The sequence below is a fragment of the Mytilus edulis genome, chromosome 1 (genome assembly GCF_963676685.1).
Source record: "Mytilus edulis chromosome 1, xbMytEdul2.2, whole genome shotgun sequence".
In the NCBI taxonomy this organism is placed as follows: domain Eukaryota; kingdom Metazoa; phylum Mollusca; class Bivalvia; order Mytilida; family Mytilidae; genus Mytilus; species Mytilus edulis.
The window spans coordinates 6644039-6656731 of NC_092344.1; the positions used below are offsets into that span (position 1 = coordinate 6644039).

Genomic DNA, 12693 nt, shown 5'->3' on the forward strand with positions numbered 1-12693 from the left:
CTTGACCTTTCGGTGCGTTCGAACCATCCCAATATTACATCCAAGTAAATTAGTTAAAAAAAATCATACAACAATTATGTTTGGTAGGAATGCAAAATTATAAGTAAAAAAAAATGTCTACAACACCCGGTATTCCCAGGCGGTCACCCATCCAAGTACTAACCGGGCTCGACGTTGCTTAACTTCGGTGATCGGACGAGAACCGGTGTTTTCAACGTGATATGGTCGTAGACACAGAAGTGTTAAATTTTTTGATATATAAGGTTAGGTAGTAGCATTTTTGAACAAAATTTATATAAAATAGATTTTTTTCAGAAGCAAAACTTTACAATAATAATATGTTTGGTAGAAATTCAAAATTATAGGTACAAAAAATGTCTACAACACCCGGTATTCCCAGGCGGTCACCCATCCAAGTACTAACCGGGCTCGACGTTGCTTAACTTCGGTGATCGGAAGAGAACCGGTGTTTTCAACGTGATATGGTCGTAGACACAGAAGTGTTAAAATTTTTGATATATAAAGTTAGGAAGTAAAGCAATTTTGAACAGATCTAGAATTTGTATAAAAAAAGATTTTTTTCAGGTTTAAGATAGAAGCAAAACTAAATACTTACTGCACGATCCAGAGTGGAAGATAGTAAAACTTAGCAAGTACACATGGACTTTATAGTAAAAAAAATTGCAGAGAAGAAAGAGAGATTTAGAATATGGGACAAGCTGTATTTTATTTGTGACTAATACCATGCAACAATTTCAGACTCTTTTTGAAAAAATTTGGTAGCCCTTAAAAGGGCTGTTTAAGCTTTAAAAGCATCATGATGCTTCCTTCATTTACTTCTTCTTTGGTGTCTTTGCCTTCTTTGGTTTAGCTGCAGCCTTTGTCTTCTTGGGAGATTTTGTGGCTTTCTTTGCAGATTTGGCAGCAGGTTTTGCAGCAGGTTTCTTTGCAGCTGGTTTCTTTGCTTTTGGTTTAGCTGCTTTCTTTTCACCTGCTGGTTTCTTTGCTGCAGGTTTCTTTGCGGCAGTCTTTTTGGTAGGTGTCTTTGCCTTCTTTGGCTTGGCGGCTTTAGGTTTAACTACTTTCTTTGCTGGTTTCTTAGCTGGTTTAGCCACTTCCCCAATCTTAAAGCTTCCAGAAGCGCCGGTACCCTTCGACTGTTTCAAGCTATTGCTCTTCACTCCTGATTTCAGAGCTAACTTCAAGTGAGTGTTGACTGTTTTTGCATCGCTACCAACGCTGAAGTTTGCTAAGATATACTTAAGGATGGCTTGACGGCTGGAGCCTCCACGCTCTTTCAAAGCAGATATAGCCTTTCCGACCATCTCGCTGTATTTTGGATGAGTAGCTACTTTCTTTGGTTTAGCTGCAGCTTTCTTCTTTGGTGACTTAGCTGGGGTCTTTACTACTGGTGCTGGTGCGTCTGACATTTTGCGGCTTTGGTTGTTGAACGATGTGTGCGAATGAACGACAGATTACAATGATATGCAATTCGCACTGACACAGAGTGTAATTATCTATCTAACGCGGACCTCGACGAGAGCACCCTTAAACTTTCATGACAATCTAATTCAAACAGATCGACAAGAAAATCTGTGTGCTTGTTCGACAAGTTTTAATCATTTGTTTCAAATAAATTGTACTTTTTGATATATAAATCATACACGAAAATCTTCAACAGGAATTTTTCTTTCAGAATATGTCATAAGAATTAAACAAAATACCACGAGTGAAGAAATATTTACGATTAATGTACAACTTGTCAATTTCTCTCGTGCGATTCTTCCTCAGAAAACGTGTTGTATTATTTCACAAAAACTAGATTGTGCCGTAAAACTGATATACATTTGTAGTAAAATCATTTCTTTATATGTTTTTGCTTTCAGATATACGTAGAAATAAAGAGACTTCCCAGAAATTTAGATTTTGCCTTCGATATGAAAGCACACAAAGATGGCAAACTTCGAAACCGGGACTTCCTTGACCGAGATGAAAGACGTTTCAAATATTCGAATTTTTTACTAGAACTTTACAAGATATAATTAGTATTTATTGTTTATTATTTGTTTTTGCTATAATGATTTTTTTTTTGCTGATCAGAATCCTTTCAGAAAAATAGTGAATCATATATGCCCTGGTAAAAAAAAGAGGCGATTTCAAATGACGACAAATGGCGGATACCATATTATCACAGACGACCTTTACGAGACCTAATTTAAAAAAAGAAATATATGTAGCCACATGCATGTGGAAGGAGTGGAATTCTTAAGTGTATCTAACTTGACTTGCATGTATTTCACGTAAAAATATTTCACCATGCAGATGGGTATTGAAAAATAAATAAATTTATGAATGATTTATTTTCTGTTTTCTTCATTCATTGATAGCTAGATATGTTGAATATTACATCCAAGTAAATTAGTTAAAAAAAATCATACAACAATTATGTTTGGTAGGAATGCAAAATTATAAGTAAAAAAAAATGTCTACAACACCCGGTATTCCCAGGCGGTCACCCATCCAAGTACTAACCGGGCTCGACGTTGCTTAACTTCGGTGATCGGACGAGAACCGGTGTTTTCAACGTGATATGGTCGTAGACACAGAAGTGTTAAATTTTTTGATATATAAGGTTAGGTAGTAGCATTTTTGAACAAAATTTATATAAAATAGATTTTTTTCAGAAGCAAAACTTTACAATAATAATATGTTTGGTAGAAATTCAAAATTATAGGTACAAAAAATGTCTACAACACCCGGTATTCCCAGGCGGTCACCCATCCAAGTACTAACCGGGCTCGACGTTGCTTAACTTCGGTGATCGGACGAGAACCGGTGTTTTCAACGTGATATGGTCGTAGACACAGAAGTGTTAAAATTTTTGATATATAAAGTTAGGAAGTAAAGCAATTTTGAACAGATCTAGAATTTGTATAAAAAAAGATTTTTTTCAGGTTTAAGATAGAAGCAAAACTAAATACTTACTGCACGATCCAGAGTGGAAGATAGTAAAACTTAGCAAGTACACATGGACTTTATAGTAAAAAAAATTGCAGAGAAGAAAGAGAGATTTAGAATATGGGACAAGCTGTATTTTATTTGTGACTAATACCATGCAACAATTTCAGACTCTTTTTGAAAAAATTTGGTAGCCCTTAAAAGGGCTGTTTAAGCTTTAAAAGCATCATGATGCTTCCTTCATTTACTTCTTCTTTGGTGTCTTTGCCTTCTTTGGTTTAGCTGCAGCCTTTGTCTTCTTGGGAGATTTTGTGGCTTTCTTTGCAGATTTGGCAGCAGGTTTTGCAGCAGGTTTCTTTGCAGCTGGTTTCTTTGCTTTTGGTTTAGCTGCTTTCTTTTCACCTGCTGGTTTCTTTGCTGCAGGTTTCTTTGCGGCAGTCTTTTTGGTAGGTGTCTTTGCCTTCTTTGGCTTGGCGGCTTTAGGTTTAACTACTTTCTTTGCTGGTTTCTTAGCTGGTTTAGCCACTTCCCCAATATTAAAGCTTCCAGAAGCGCCGGTACCCTTCGACTGTTTCAAGCTATTGCTCTTCACTCCTGATTTCAGAGCTAACTTCAAGTGAGTGTTGACTGTTTTTGCATCGCTACCAACGCTGAAGTTTGCTAAGATATACTTAAGGATGGCTTGACGGCTGGAGCCTCCACGCTCTTTCAAAGCAGATATAGCCTTTCCGACCATCTCGCTGTATTTTGGATGAGTAGCTACTTTCTTTGGTTTAGCTGCAGCTTTCTTCTTTGGTGACTTAGCTGGGGTCTTTACTACTGGTGCTGGTGCGTCTGACATTTTGCGGCTTTGGTTGTTGAACGATGTGTGCGAATGAACGACAGATTACAATGATATGCAATTCGCACTGACACAGAGTGTAATTATCTATCTAACGCGGACCTCGACGAGAGCACCCTTAAACTTTCATGACAATCTAATTCAAACAGATCGACAAGAAAATCTGTGTGCTTGTTCGACAAGTTTTAATCATTTGTTTCAAATAAATTGTACTTTTTGATATATAAATTATACACGAAAATCTTCAGCAGGAATTTTTCTTTCAGAATATGTCATAAGAATTAAACAAAATACCACGAGTGAAGAAATATTTACGATTAATGTACAACTTGTCAATTTCTCTCGTGCGATTCTTCCTCAGAAAACGTGTTGTATTATTTCACAAAAACTAGATTGTGCCGTAAAACTGATATACATTTGTAGTAAAATCATTTCTTTATATGTTTTTGCTTTCAGATATACGTAGAAATAAAGAGACTTCCCAGAAATTTAGATTTTGCCTTCGATATGAAAGCACACAAAGATGGCAAACTTCGAAACCGGGACTTCCTTGACCGAGATGAAAGACGTTTCAAATATTCGAATTTTTTACTAGAACTTTACAAGATATAATTAGTATTTATTGTTTATTATTTGTTTTTGCTATAATGATTTTTTTTTTGCTGATCAGAATCCTTTCAGAAAAATAGTGAATCATATATGCCCTGGTAAAAAAAAAGAGGCGATTTCAAATGACGACAAATGGCGGATACCATATTATCACAGACGACCTTTACGAGACCTAATTTAAAAAAAGAAATATATGTAGCCACATGCATGTGGAAGGAGTGGAATTCTTAAGTGTATCTAACTTGACTTGCATGTATTTCACGTAAAAATATTTCACCATGCAGATGGGTATTGAAAAATAAATAAATTTATGAATGATTTATTTTCTGTTTTCTTCATTCATTGATAGCTAGATATGTTGAATATTACATCCAAGTAAATTAGTTAAAAAAAATCATACAACAATTATGTTTGGTAGGAATGCAAAATTATAAGTAAAAAAAAATGTCTACAACACCCGGTATTCCCAGGCGGTCACCCATCCAAGTACTAACCGGGCTCGACGTTGCTTAACTTCGGTGATCGGACGAGAACCGGTGTTTTCAACGTGATATGGTCGTAGACACAGAAGTGTTAAATTTTTTGATATATAAGGTTAGGTAGTAGCATTTTTGAACAAAATTTATATAAAATAGATTTTTTTCAGAAGCAAAACTTTACAATAATAATATGTTTGGTAGAAATTCAAAATTATAGGTACAAAAAATGTCTACAACACCCGGTATTCCCAGGCGGTCACCCATCCAAGTACTAACCGGGCTCGACGTTGCTTAACTTCGGTGATCGGACGAGAACCGGTGTTTTCAACGTGATATGGTCGTAGACACAGAAGTGTTAAAATTTTTGATATATAAAGTTAGGAAGTAAAGCAATTTTGAACAGATCTAGAATTTGTATAAAAAAAGATTTTTTTCAGGTTTAAGATAGAAGCAAAACTAAATACTTACTGCACGATCCAGAGTGGAAGATAGTAAAACTTAGCAAGTACACATGGACTTTATAGTAAAAAAAATTGCAGAGAAGAAAGAGAGATTTAGAATATGGGACAAGCTGTATTTTATTTGTGACTAATACCATGCAACAATTTCAGACTCTTTTTGAAAAAATTTGGTAGCCCTTAAAAGGGCTGTTTAAGCTTTAAAAGCATCATGATGCTTCCTTCATTTACTTCTTCTTTGGTGTCTTTGCCTTCTTTGGTTTAGCTGCAGCCTTTGTCTTCTTGGGAGATTTTGTGGCTTTCTTTGCAGATTTGGCAGCAGGTTTTGCAGCAGGTTTCTTTGCAGCTGGTTTCTTTGCTTTTGGTTTAGCTGCTTTCTTTTCACCTGCTGGTTTCTTTGCTGCAGGTTTCTTTGCGGCAGTCTTTTTGGTAGGTGTCTTTGCCTTCTTTGGCTTGGCGGCTTTAGGTTTAACTACTTTCTTTGCTGGTTTCTTAGCTGGTTTAGCCACTTCCCCAATATTAAAGCTTCCAGAAGCGCCGGTACCCTTCGACTGTTTCAAGCTATTGCTCTTCACTCCTGATTTCAGAGCTAACTTCAAGTGAGTGTTGACTGTTTTTGCATCGCTACCAACGCTGAAGTTTGCTAAGATATACTTAAGGATGGCTTGACGGCTGGAGCCTCCACGCTCTTTCAAAGCAGATATAGCCTTTCCGACCATCTCGCTGTATTTTGGATGAGTAGCTACTTTCTTTGGTTTAGCTGCAGCTTTCTTCTTTGGTGACTTAGCTGGGGTCTTTACTACTGGTGCTGGTGCGTCTGACATTTTGCGGCTTTGGTTGTTGAACGATGTGTGCGAATGAACGACAGATTACAATGATATGCAATTCGCACTGACACAGAGTGTAATTATCTATCTAACGCGGACCTCGACGAGAGCACCCTTAAACTTTCATGACAATCTAATTCAAACAGATCGACAAGAAAATCTGTGTGCTTGTTCGACAAGTTTTAATCATTTGTTTCAAATAAATTGTACTTTTTGATATATAAATTATACACGAAAATCTTCAGCAGGAATTTTTCTTTCAGAATATGTCATAAGAATTAAACAAAATACCACGAGTGAAGAAATATTTACGATTAATGTACAACTTGTCAATTTCTCTCGTGCGATTCTTCCTCAGAAAACGTGTTGTATTATTTCACAAAAACTAGATTGTGCCGTAAAACTGATATACATTTGTAGTAAAATCATTTCTTTATATGTTTTTGCTTTCAGATATACGTAGAAATAAAGAGACTTCCCAGAAATTTAGATTTTGCCTTCGATATGAAAGCACACAAAGATGGCAAACTTCGAAACCGGGACTTCCTTGACCGAGATGAAAGACGTTTCAAATATTCGAATTTTTTACTAGAACTTTACAAGATATAATTAGTATTTATTGTTTATTATTTGTTTTTGCTATAATGATTTTTTTTTTGCTGATCAGAATCCTTTCAGAAAAATAGTGAATCATATATGCCCTGGTAAAAAAAAAGAGGCGATTTCAAATGACGACAAATGGCGGATACCATATTATCACAGACGACCTTTACGAGACCTAATTTAAAAAAAGAAATATATGTAGCCACATGCATGTGGAAGGAGTGGAATTCTTAAGTGTATCTAACTTGACTTGCATGTATTTCACGTAAAAATATTTCACCATGCAGATGGGTATTGAAAAATAAATAAATTTATGAATGATTTATTTTCTGTTTTCTTCATTCATTGATAGCTAGATATGTTGAATATTACATCCAAGTAAATTAGTTAAAAAAAATCATACAACAATTATGTTTGGTAGGAATGCAAAATTATAAGTAAAAAAAAATGTCTACAACACCCGGTATTCCCAGGCGGTCACCCATCCAAGTACTAACCGGGCTCGACGTTGCTTAACTTCGGTGATCGGACGAGAACCGGTGTTTTCAACGTGATATGGTCGTAGACACAGAAGTGTTAAATTTTTTGATATATAAGGTTAGGTAGTAGCATTTTTGAACAAAATTTATATAAAATAGATTTTTTTCAGAAGCAAAACTTTACAATAATAATATGTTTGGTAGAAATTCAAAATTATAGGTACAAAAAATGTCTACAACACCCGGTATTCCCAGGCGGTCACCCATCCAAGTACTAACCGGGCTCGACGTTGCTTAACTTCGGTGATCGGACGAGAACCGGTGTTTTCAACGTGATATGGTCGTAGACACAGAAGTGTTAAAATTTTTGATATATAAAGTTAGGAAGTAAAGCAATTTTGAACAGATCTAGAATTTGTATAAAAAAAGATTTTTTTCAGGTTTAAGATAGAAGCAAAACTAAATACTTACTGCACGATCCAGAGTGGAAGATAGTAAAACTTAGCAAGTACACATGGACTTTATAGTAAAAAAAATTGCAGAGAAGAAAGAGAGATTTAGAATATGGGACAAGCTGTATTTTATTTGTGACTAATACCATGCAACAATTTCAGACTCTTTTTGAAAAAATTTGGTAGCCCTTAAAAGGGCTGTTTAAGCTTTAAAAGCATCATGATGCTTCCTTCATTTACTTCTTCTTTGGTGTCTTTGCCTTCTTTGGTTTAGCTGCAGCCTTTGTCTTCTTGGGAGATTTTGTGGCTTTCTTTGCAGATTTGGCAGCAGGTTTTGCAGCAGGTTTCTTTGCAGCTGGTTTCTTTGCTTTTGGTTTAGCTGCTTTCTTTTCACCTGCTGGTTTCTTTGCTGCAGGTTTCTTTGCGGCAGTCTTTTTGGTAGGTGTCTTTGCCTTCTTTGGCTTGGCGGCTTTAGGTTTAACTACTTTCTTTGCTGGTTTCTTAGCTGGTTTAGCCACTTCCCCAATATTAAAGCTTCCAGAAGCGCCGGTACCCTTCGACTGTTTCAAGCTATTGCTCTTCACTCCTGATTTCAGAGCTAACTTCAAGTGAGTGTTGACTGTTTTTGCATCGCTACCAACGCTGAAGTTTGCTAAGATATACTTAAGGATGGCTTGACGGCTGGAGCCTCCACGCTCTTTCAAAGCAGATATAGCCTTTCCGACCATCTCGCTGTATTTTGGATGAGTAGCTACTTTCTTTGGTTTAGCTGCAGCTTTCTTCTTTGGTGACTTAGCTGGGGTCTTTACTACTGGTGCTGGTGCGTCTGACATTTTGCGGCTTTGGTTGTTGAACGATGTGTGCGAATGAACGACAGATTACAATGATATGCAATTCGCACTGACACAGAGTGTAATTATCTATCTAACGCGGACCTCGACGAGAGCACCCTTAAACTTTCATGACAATCTAATTCAAACAGATCGACAAGAAAATCTGTGTGCTTGTTCGACAAGTTTTAATCATTTGTTTCAAATAAATTGTACTTTTTGATATATAAATTATACACGAAAATCTTCAGCAGGAATTTTTCTTTCAGAATATGTCATAAGAATTAAACAAAATACCACGAGTGAAGAAATATTTACGATTAATGTACAACTTGTCAATTTCTCTCGTGCGATTCTTCCTCAGAAAACGTGTTGTATTATTTCACAAAAACTAGATTGTGCCGTAAAACTGATATACATTTGTAGTAAAATCATTTCTTTATATGTTTTTGCTTTCAGATATACGTAGAAATAAAGAGACTTCCCAGAAATTTAGATTTTGCCTTCGATATGAAAGCACACAAAGATGGCAAACTTCGAAACCGGGACTTCCTTGACCGAGATGAAAGACGTTTCAAATATTCGAATTTTTTACTAGAACTTTACAAGATATAATTAGTATTTATTGTTTATTATTTGTTTTTGCTATAATGATTTTTTTTTTGCTGATCAGAATCCTTTCAGAAAAATAGTGAATCATATATGCCCTGGTAAAAAAAAAGAGGCGATTTCAAATGACGACAAATGGCGGATACCATATTATCACAGACGACCTTTACGAGACCTAATTTAAAAAAAGAAATATATGTAGCCACATGCATGTGGAAGGAGTGGAATTCTTAAGTGTATCTAACTTGACTTGCATGTATTTCACGTAAAAATATTTCACCATGCAGATGGGTATTGAAAAATAAATAAATTTATGAATGATTTATTTTCTGTTTTCTTCATTCATTGATAGCTAGATATGTTGAATATTACATCCAAGTAAATTAGTTAAAAAAAATCATACAACAATTATGTTTGGTAGGAATGCAAAATTATAAGTAAAAAAAAATGTCTACAACACCCGGTATTCCCAGGCGGTCACCCATCCAAGTACTAACCGGGCTCGACGTTGCTTAACTTCGGTGATCGGACGAGAACCGGTGTTTTCAACGTGATATGGTCGTAGACACAGAAGTGTTAAATTTTTTGATATATAAGGTTAGGTAGTAGCATTTTTGAACAAAATTTATATAAAATAGATTTTTTTCAGAAGCAAAACTTTACAATAATAATATGTTTGGTAGAAATTCAAAATTATAGGTACAAAAAATGTCTACAACACCCGGTATTCCCAGGCGGTCACCCATCCAAGTACTAACCGGGCTCGACGTTGCTTAACTTCGGTGATCGGACGAGAACCGGTGTTTTCAACGTGATATGGTCGTAGACACAGAAGTGTTAAAATTTTTGATATATAAAGTTAGGAAGTAAAGCAATTTTGAACAGATCTAGAATTTGTATAAAAAAAGATTTTTTTCAGGTTTAAGATAGAAGCAAAACTAAATACTTACTGCACGATCCAGAGTGGAAGATAGTAAAACTTAGCAAGTACACATGGACTTTATAGTAAAAAAAATTGCAGAGAAGAAAGAGAGATTTAGAATATGGGACAAGCTGTATTTTATTTGTGACTAATACCATGCAACAATTTCAGACTCTTTTTGAAAAAATTTGGTAGCCCTTAAAAGGGCTGTTTAAGCTTTAAAAGCATCATGATGCTTCCTTCATTTACTTCTTCTTTGGTGTCTTTGCCTTCTTTGGTTTAGCTGCAGCCTTTGTCTTCTTGGGAGATTTTGTGGCTTTCTTTGCAGATTTGGCAGCAGGTTTTGCAGCAGGTTTCTTTGCAGCTGGTTTCTTTGCTTTTGGTTTAGCTGCTTTCTTTTCACCTGCTGGTTTCTTTGCTGCAGGTTTCTTTGCGGCAGTCTTTTTGGTAGGTGTCTTTGCCTTCTTTGGCTTGGCGGCTTTAGGTTTAACTACTTTCTTTGCTGGTTTCTTAGCTGGTTTAGCCACTTCCCCAATATTAAAGCTTCCAGAAGCGCCGGTACCCTTCGACTGTTTCAAGCTATTGCTCTTCACTCCTGATTTCAGAGCTAACTTCAAGTGAGTGTTGACTGTTTTTGCATCGCTACCAACGCTGAAGTTTGCTAAGATATACTTAAGGATGGCTTGACGGCTGGAGCCTCCACGCTCTTTCAAAGCAGATATAGCCTTTCCGACCATCTCGCTGTATTTTGGATGAGTAGCTACTTTCTTTGGTTTAGCTGCAGCTTTCTTCTTTGGTGACTTAGCTGGGGTCTTTACTACTGGTGCTGGTGCGTCTGACATTTTGCGGCTTTGGTTGTTGAACGATGTGTGCGAATGAACGACAGATTACAATGATATGCAATTCGCACTGACACAGAGTGTAATTATCTATCTAACGCGGACCTCGACGAGAGCACCCTTAAACTTTCATGACAATCTAATTCAAACAGATCGACAAGAAAATCTGTGTGCTTGTTCGACAAGTTTTAATCATTTGTTTCAAATAAATTGTACTTTTTGATATATAAATTATACACGAAAATCTTCAGCAGGAATTTTTCTTTCAGAATATGTCATAAGAATTAAACAAAATACCACGAGTGAAGAAATATTTACGATTAATGTACAACTTGTCAATTTCTCTCGTGCGATTCTTCCTCAGAAAACGTGTTGTATTATTTCACAAAAACTAGATTGTGCCGTAAAACTGATATACATTTGTAGTAAAATCATTTCTTTATATGTTTTTGCTTTCAGATATACGTAGAAATAAAGAGACTTCCCAGAAATTTAGATTTTGCCTTCGATATGAAAGCACACAAAGATGGCAAACTTCGAAACCGGGACTTCCTTGACCGAGATGAAAGACGTTTCAAATATTCGAATTTTTTACTAGAACTTTACAAGATATAATTAGTATTTATTGTTTATTATTTGTTTTTGCTATAATGATTTTTTTTTTGCTGATCAGAATCCTTTCAGAAAAATAGTGAATCATATATGCCCTGGTAAAAAAAAAGAGGCGATTTCAAATGACGACAAATGGCGGATACCATATTATCACAGACGACCTTTACGAGACCTAATTTAAAAAAAGAAATATATGTAGCCACATGCATGTGGAAGGAGTGGAATTCTTAAGTGTATCTAACTTGACTTGCATGTATTTCACGTAAAAATATTTCACCATGCAGATGGGTATTGAAAAATAAATAAATTTATGAATGATTTATTTTCTGTTTTCTTCATTCATTGATAGCTAGATATGTTGAATATTACATCCAAGTAAATTAGTTAAAAAAAATCATACAACAATTATGTTTGGTAGGAATGCAAAATTATAAGTAAAAAAAAATGTCTACAACACCCGGTATTCCCAGGCGGTCACCCATCCAAGTACTAACCGGGCTCGACGTTGCTTAACTTCGGTGATCGGACGAGAACCGGTGTTTTCAACGTGATATGGTCGTAGACACAGAAGTGTTAAATTTTTTGATATATAAGGTTAGGTAGTAGCATTTTTGAACAAAATTTATATAAAATAGATTTTTTTCAGAAGCAAAACTTTACAATAATAATATGTTTGGTAGAAATTCAAAATTATAGGTACAAAAAATGTCTACAACACCCGGTATTCCCAGGCGGTCACCCATCCAAGTACTAACCGGGCTCGACGTTGCTTAACTTCGGTGATCGGACGAGAACCGGTGTTTTCAACGTGATATGGTCGTAGACACAGAAGTGTTAAAATTTTTGATATATAAAGTTAGGAAGTAAAGCAATTTTGAACAGATCTAGAATTTGTATAAAAAAAGATTTTTTTCAGGTTTAAGATAGAAGCAAAACTAAATACTTACTGCACGATCCAGAGTGGAAGATAGTAAAACTTAGCAAGTACACATGGACTTTATAGTAAAAAAAATTGCAGAGAAGAAAGAGAGATTTAGAATATGGGACAAGCTGTATTTTATTTGTGACTAATACCATGCAACAATTTCAGACTCTTTTTGAAAAAATTTGGTAGCCCTTAAAAGGGCTGTTTAAGCTTTAAAAGCATCATGATGCTTCCTTCATTTACTTCTTCT

General features: G+C 35.7%; 12 non-coding genes across 12 annotated transcripts; all 12 read right to left on the reverse strand.

The window, feature by feature from the left end:
* Window positions 1-114: 114 nt before the first annotated feature.
* LOC139507173 (5S ribosomal RNA) lies at window positions 115-233 on the reverse strand. The gene has a single exon (XR_011660586.1). It is a non-coding gene; the product is annotated as a 5S ribosomal RNA (ribosomal RNA).
* Window positions 234-375: 142 nt separating this feature from the next.
* Window positions 376-494, reverse strand: LOC139508406 (5S ribosomal RNA). Its single transcript, XR_011661188.1, has one exon. It is a non-coding gene; the product is annotated as a 5S ribosomal RNA (ribosomal RNA).
* A 1989-nt stretch (window positions 495-2483) lies between these two features.
* Window positions 2484-2602, reverse strand: LOC139507183 (5S ribosomal RNA). Its single transcript, XR_011660596.1, has one exon. It is a non-coding gene; the product is annotated as a 5S ribosomal RNA (ribosomal RNA).
* Window positions 2603-2744: 142 nt separating this feature from the next.
* On the reverse strand, window positions 2745-2863 carry LOC139507194 (5S ribosomal RNA). Its single transcript, XR_011660607.1, has one exon. It is a non-coding gene; the product is annotated as a 5S ribosomal RNA (ribosomal RNA).
* Window positions 2864-4853: 1990 nt separating this feature from the next.
* LOC139507205 (5S ribosomal RNA) lies at window positions 4854-4972 on the reverse strand. The gene has a single exon (XR_011660614.1). It is a non-coding gene; the product is annotated as a 5S ribosomal RNA (ribosomal RNA).
* A 142-nt stretch (window positions 4973-5114) lies between these two features.
* Window positions 5115-5233, reverse strand: LOC139507213 (5S ribosomal RNA). The gene has a single exon (XR_011660621.1). It is a non-coding gene; the product is annotated as a 5S ribosomal RNA (ribosomal RNA).
* A 1990-nt stretch (window positions 5234-7223) lies between these two features.
* LOC139507224 (5S ribosomal RNA) lies at window positions 7224-7342 on the reverse strand. The gene has a single exon (XR_011660632.1). It is a non-coding gene; the product is annotated as a 5S ribosomal RNA (ribosomal RNA).
* A 142-nt stretch (window positions 7343-7484) lies between these two features.
* Window positions 7485-7603, reverse strand: LOC139507235 (5S ribosomal RNA). The gene has a single exon (XR_011660643.1). It is a non-coding gene; the product is annotated as a 5S ribosomal RNA (ribosomal RNA).
* A 1990-nt stretch (window positions 7604-9593) lies between these two features.
* LOC139507244 (5S ribosomal RNA) lies at window positions 9594-9712 on the reverse strand. Its single transcript, XR_011660645.1, has one exon. It is a non-coding gene; the product is annotated as a 5S ribosomal RNA (ribosomal RNA).
* A 142-nt stretch (window positions 9713-9854) lies between these two features.
* On the reverse strand, window positions 9855-9973 carry LOC139507255 (5S ribosomal RNA). Its single transcript, XR_011660646.1, has one exon. It is a non-coding gene; the product is annotated as a 5S ribosomal RNA (ribosomal RNA).
* A 1990-nt stretch (window positions 9974-11963) lies between these two features.
* On the reverse strand, window positions 11964-12082 carry LOC139507277 (5S ribosomal RNA). Its single transcript, XR_011660648.1, has one exon. It is a non-coding gene; the product is annotated as a 5S ribosomal RNA (ribosomal RNA).
* A 142-nt stretch (window positions 12083-12224) lies between these two features.
* LOC139507288 (5S ribosomal RNA) lies at window positions 12225-12343 on the reverse strand. The gene has a single exon (XR_011660649.1). It is a non-coding gene; the product is annotated as a 5S ribosomal RNA (ribosomal RNA).
* Between the last annotated feature and the right edge of the window lie 350 nt (window positions 12344-12693).